This window comes from Pteropus alecto, unplaced genomic scaffold (assembly GCF_000325575.1).
Source record: "Pteropus alecto unplaced genomic scaffold, ASM32557v1 scaffold101, whole genome shotgun sequence".
Taxonomy (NCBI): Eukaryota; Metazoa; Chordata; class Mammalia; order Chiroptera; family Pteropodidae; genus Pteropus; species Pteropus alecto.
The window spans coordinates 12321091-12326542 of record NW_006432945.1 but is presented as its reverse complement, the minus strand read 5'-3'; the positions used below and the strand labels follow the sequence as shown (position 1 = coordinate 12326542).

Here is a 5452-nt window from a genome sequence, read left to right as displayed (position 1 = left end):
TGCTTCTGAACCGTCCCGGGCTCCAAGGCCGTTCTCTGAAGCCATTACTTAAAAACCGGGGCAACACTCAGTTTGTCAGAGGTGAAGATGCCATGTTTGGCGGGACTGAACACCTCACCTGGACACCCACAGGACAGGGCTGGGAGAGAAGGCCTGACAAGCCCCTGGATGCACAGCACTCAGCGGACATAAATCTATGCATGACCCGTGTTCACTCCCTTTATTTTGGTCAGTATCCCTCCAAACCTATTTCATTAGGCAGGGGTGTGTCAAATGGTTCTTCTCTCAATCTCGGGCTTCAATCACTGCCACCCTATCATATAAGCTAGAGATGAAAACCCTCTGTGAATTCCCAGGAGCCACCTGCACAAGGCTGGGTCAAGATTATCCCCTCAAACTCATTAAAGGGGACTTTTTCAAGTCTCATAATATCTCTGTCTTGGATTTATAAAGTTCCTCTCCCTGTGAATCTTCCCATTTATCTTTCTGCTCTCAACACCACTGTGAACAAAGGAGCATATGCACGCAAACACACACATGCACGTGCACGCGCACACACGCGAGCACACACACACACACACACACACACAGGATGCTGCCGCTTTCAAACAGGCTGCACAGAGGAGCTGAGACGAGAAGCAACAGAGTCACCTGCCAAGGGACAGGTCACGTCCGGTGGCTTGTTGGGGACATACACTGGCCTCTAGGTTTTCAAATTTTTCTTTTATCTGGGGAACTCTTTCTCCTGGTGACATCTCTCCTGCAAGCACAGAGAAAGTGTACCTACAAAGCTGCTCAGGTTACAGCCAGGGTGAGAGTCCAGAGCCCAGCGTTCTGGGTCCTGGCTGACTGCCACTTCCCTTGCCATCCATCGTCTGCCTGGCAGCCCTACAGACATGCACACAGGGCCCTTGGGGCGCCTCGGGACGGGGCCGTAACCGAGCCCTGCACCGGTTGGCCGAGAGTGAATGCTTGAGTCCAACCTGACCATTTGTCAGCAGACCCTGTATCTCAGAGTGAGACCCACTCCCCTTTCCTTCACCCCAAACCAAGACTGCAACAATAGGTAATTAAGCCACAGAAAGAATCACTTCCCGAGTGAGAAAAGCTGTCAGACGTTGAATCAGGCTCGTGAAAGCGAGAGGTGATTTTATTCCCCACAGAGCCGTGCGGGTAGCATGAACATCTGTCTCTGAGGAACGGTCTGACCACCGTCTTTCCTGCTCATACGGAGGTTTCCAGTAGCCCCGTCCACCCTCCCCCCTCATGCTCCTTTCACATGATCCCCGCGGGGTTATGATAAGAACCAGGCCATAGGTTGTTCACCCACGTTAGGCAGGAACGGAATGGGAACAGTTGTCCACGACGCGGCTTTACTGTGTATGTATCCATCAGGCATTTGTTCTGAATGGCCTGCGCGGGTAACTCTAAGAGTAAAATGGTTTACCATTTTACTATTTCGCATTTCCCCATTTTACATTTGAAAAGACTAAGGCACAGAGGTAAAAAATAAATAAATAAATAAAATGAAAAAAAAACTTGCCCAAGGTCACACAGTTAAAAAATAAATAAATAAAATAAAATAAAATAAAAAACTTGTCCAAGGTCACACAGCACATGAATAGGACTGAAATGGGAACAAAATGACTCTCACTTCAGAGCCTATGTTCTGAAGCACAAGTCACCCCGAATGAGCTCTGCTCACTGGGGACAGATACCCCCTGGCATCCACCTTACAAATCCTAAGAGGACAGTGTGTGTGATTCCACCTAGATCCAGGCCCACCCTCCACAGGAAAAGGAGGAACTGTTTAGAGTGCATTCTAGCCGACAGCGGGTCGGAAGAGTTTTTTGGACCTGTGATGAAGCGCCCGCTCAGTGTCCCAACCCAAGGTCAGTCGGGAGTGGAAGGGTGACACTCGCACTTCAAGGTCTCTGTGCTAAAGTAAGACCGTGTACCACGCTTTGCGACACGCCTGGAGGTCGTCAACTAAAATGCCCATTTAGTAGGAATTTCAACAAAGAAATCTGTGTTCTCCTCCAACTGCGAGACTCATAGAAAATCTCTGGATCCAGCCTCATCTTTTCTGATGAAGAAACGAGGCCTGAGAGACTACAAGACTAGACGGTGCCGAACTGGGCCTCGGCCCAGACCCTCCCTCACCGGTCTTCTCATGGCACCGTTCTGCTGGATTAATCTAAAATTCCCTTTAGCACTAGATGCTTAGTTAGTATTTTACGTTGAGTTTTAAGAAACATCAACGTCTTATCAGGAGCTAGAATGCACGTTTGCACTTGGCTGAGCCCATGTCTTCAGCATCTCCAATCCTGCCTCATCGAGACATTTCCTCTGCTTAGAGTCAGTGACTCCCGACGACCTAGATAATTTAACCATCGGTTACCTGTGATGACTTCCAGACATCAGGTGAAACTTAGCCAGGCAAATGAAAACGGATTCTCAGGTACGCAGGTGTCACAACACTGGGAGACAACTTAGCAACTGTAGATTATTATGTAAATAATAATATTCATAATGTTATACGATATTACTATATAATATAGTGTAATAAGAATATTTTATAATAGTAATAACTTGTAAAATCACTACACACAAATTCGTCTGAACTGCTTCCCCGCCCTATCCAGTTAGGTGGTAAGAAGGTCATAGGTAGGATATATATATATACACATAGGCCTCCACAGTACTAGGAACAGGCATGGGTGCAGCGGCCTTGGTAATTTTCCATCTATAGTGGGAACTTGGAAATGAGTTCGCTTTAATTACTTTTACAGTCCTGTGATAAACTATCGTTCTTTAGTAGTATCATTATTTTTCTCCTCTCGACTTCCACAGAGGGTTCGAAGCAGTCTCAATAAAAAAAAACACAGGTGCCTGAATGTTGTCTTTCAAATCATCTAATGAGACAAAGATGGAATAGAGAGAAATCCTGGACCAAGAGCTGTAGCGAGGAGCTTCCTGATGACCGAGTTGAAAAGAGAAAGGCAAGCTACACATTTCTTCTTGTCTGACAAAAGAAAGTCTGTGGGGAGGAACAAATTCGCTCCACGCATGCAACCCCAAACACACTTCCACCCGAAGCGTGTGTGCGAGCACGCTGACGAGCACAATGGCAACGTAACCACGCAGGCTTTGCAGAAAGTGTCCAAGTGTTCTTCACAAACGCGCTCCTGACTTTGAGTTTCTGCATTACCTTAGCTGTGTTTGGAGTCTAGCCTTCATTTATGTGTCTCAGTTTCAGTTTTTATGGCATTAAAGACAAAACAAAAAGAAATTAAGAAACATCTGGATCCAAGTGAACAAGTTGGAAACTTTGAACGTTAAGAAAAAAAACACTGACTCCAAGATATGGAATTATTTTGCTCTTTGTTCATCTTTTCATGAGTTTTCTGATTATTCTATTGATTTTCCTCAAAACTGTTAACATTTTGTAACTAGAAGCGAGTTGGGGTATATGAGAATACCACATCTATTAACAAGAAGCTTGCAAAAAACGTGGCATTTAAAAATATGTTTTTCTTTAAAAATCAATAAATCATTTCTACCGGCTTTAATGGAGATCAAACAAATGAAATCGGCTTTTATTTTATTATGACACTGACATTTGCAGCAGTCACCTGAGAGAGTAGTACGAGCTTTGTCAGATAATGTGCAGATTTGGGGATCATTATGTAACAATATTTTATATAACATCGATGGTGATTGCCCAGGGATAGAACGTTCTTGGCAATCTCCCTTTTATGCTCATCCCAGTCACGCAGGCCAACCACAAGACGGTCTCGTTACCTGCCCTGTGCATTGCTCCTGGGTCTGGGTCACCCCTCCCTCCCTTAGCTAACTCCTACTTGTCCTTCGAAGACAGTTGACAGAAACTCCAGCCAAGTTTTCCCTAGTCTCTCTGAATCCGTGGAACCCTCCACATAACCCTAACCACAAGGACTTTTACCTTTGATTTGCTTGTCAACCTCATCTACTAGATGATAGATCTCATGAGAGAAGGGGCCACTAAGCTCCAGAGTCAAGCACAGTGCCTGGTATAAAGGAGGTGCTCAATAATTGTAGAAGGAAAGAAGGCAGGGAGAGAAGGGAGAGGGAGGGAGGGATCAACTGTGAGTATATTTCAATATTGAAATCGATGTGCCTGCAAGCAAAGCTCATATAAGTCAGCTGCTGATATGACTCATTCGTTCATTCAATTCATGCTCATTCAACAAGGATCTACTCACTTTAGCAAGGCATTTGTCTAGCGGTTGCTCTTATGGGGATTCTGCAGTGAATAATTCAGGTATAGGTCCTGCTCTCATGGAGTTTACATCTGAGTTAGAGGAAATAATCTGTATAATTCATTTTTAAAGGTAAACGCAGGCACAAAAAGAAGATAAAAGCAGATCTCAAGGGCTGGAAATAGCCAATCGTTACTCTTTTTCCAACTGAAGAAACTGTGACAGGCCGTGGACCAGAGGTGGTACTGTAGGTAACATCGCAGGGGCAAGTAGAAACCTTCTCTTATCCCAAATCAGTGTCGTGTGATCCGTAAACCTCAGAATAAAGAATCTGGATCTATCGATGTCACCAGCATTTAGGATGTCGCCTGGATTTTGTGAATCCTTGGCAAAGAAATGGAAAAGCTGAGATTATGTTTCCAGCTACCATCTGTCAAAGGACTACAGCCAATCAATCAGCTCACATTTCAAAGCCTGGTTTCACTGAGGAGGAACCAGAAGAGTGAATCGGAGACATAATTAATTATCCCTCAAGGCAACTGGACACACTGAATTCCAATTATGTCTCTAAGGGAATTACGTGGTGGTTAAAAAAGTAAGATTCAAATAGACAAGTTTGGTGGCCCATGTCTCTTATTTTCCCCTGTAACAGTGCCCGAAGGTCTGGGGCAAAGGCCCTCTCTCCTGTATGACAGCAATCACTCACATCTGTCTCTGCCTTTCAGAAGAGACAGACCAAGAGGAGAACAGCTGTGCAAGCCCATATGGCGATGCTGGTTCATACTCTAATCTACATCCAGATGTGCCAGGGGTCGGGAGTGGAAGAGGTAGACAGGTGGCTTTTCAAAGTCTCATCAGATCCTGTGTTTCTATGAGCGCAATGGAAAACTAGACCTAAATTACTAATAACATGATAGTCACCAATAAAATAGCAAGGCTAACCGGCTGAATGGCTGCAAGTTGCATAACCTTTTGAACCGTCCCAGACCTTTATCTAACAAACGAGGTGACTGAAAGAAATGCGTCGAATCTTCCGACTCGAAATGATTGTAACACTCATCCTTATCAAACTGGAAATAGCTCTAAACTGGTAAACTAACGATAGAGAAAGTATCTGTGAGCGCTTCCTGCCCAGCAAAGCCTGAAACGATAGACCAAGGCAATGATGGAACTGATCCTTCGGAGGTGGGCCAACGGAGCCCTGATAAGCT

General features: G+C 45.0%; 1 protein-coding gene across 1 annotated transcript in view; it reads right to left on the bottom strand.

Annotated features, from left to right (window-relative positions):
* Positions 1 to 5452, bottom strand: part of ASTN1 (astrotactin 1) — a 275401-nt gene that overhangs the window by 150349 nt on the left and 119600 nt on the right. The gene's annotated exons all lie outside the window — the stretch shown is intronic.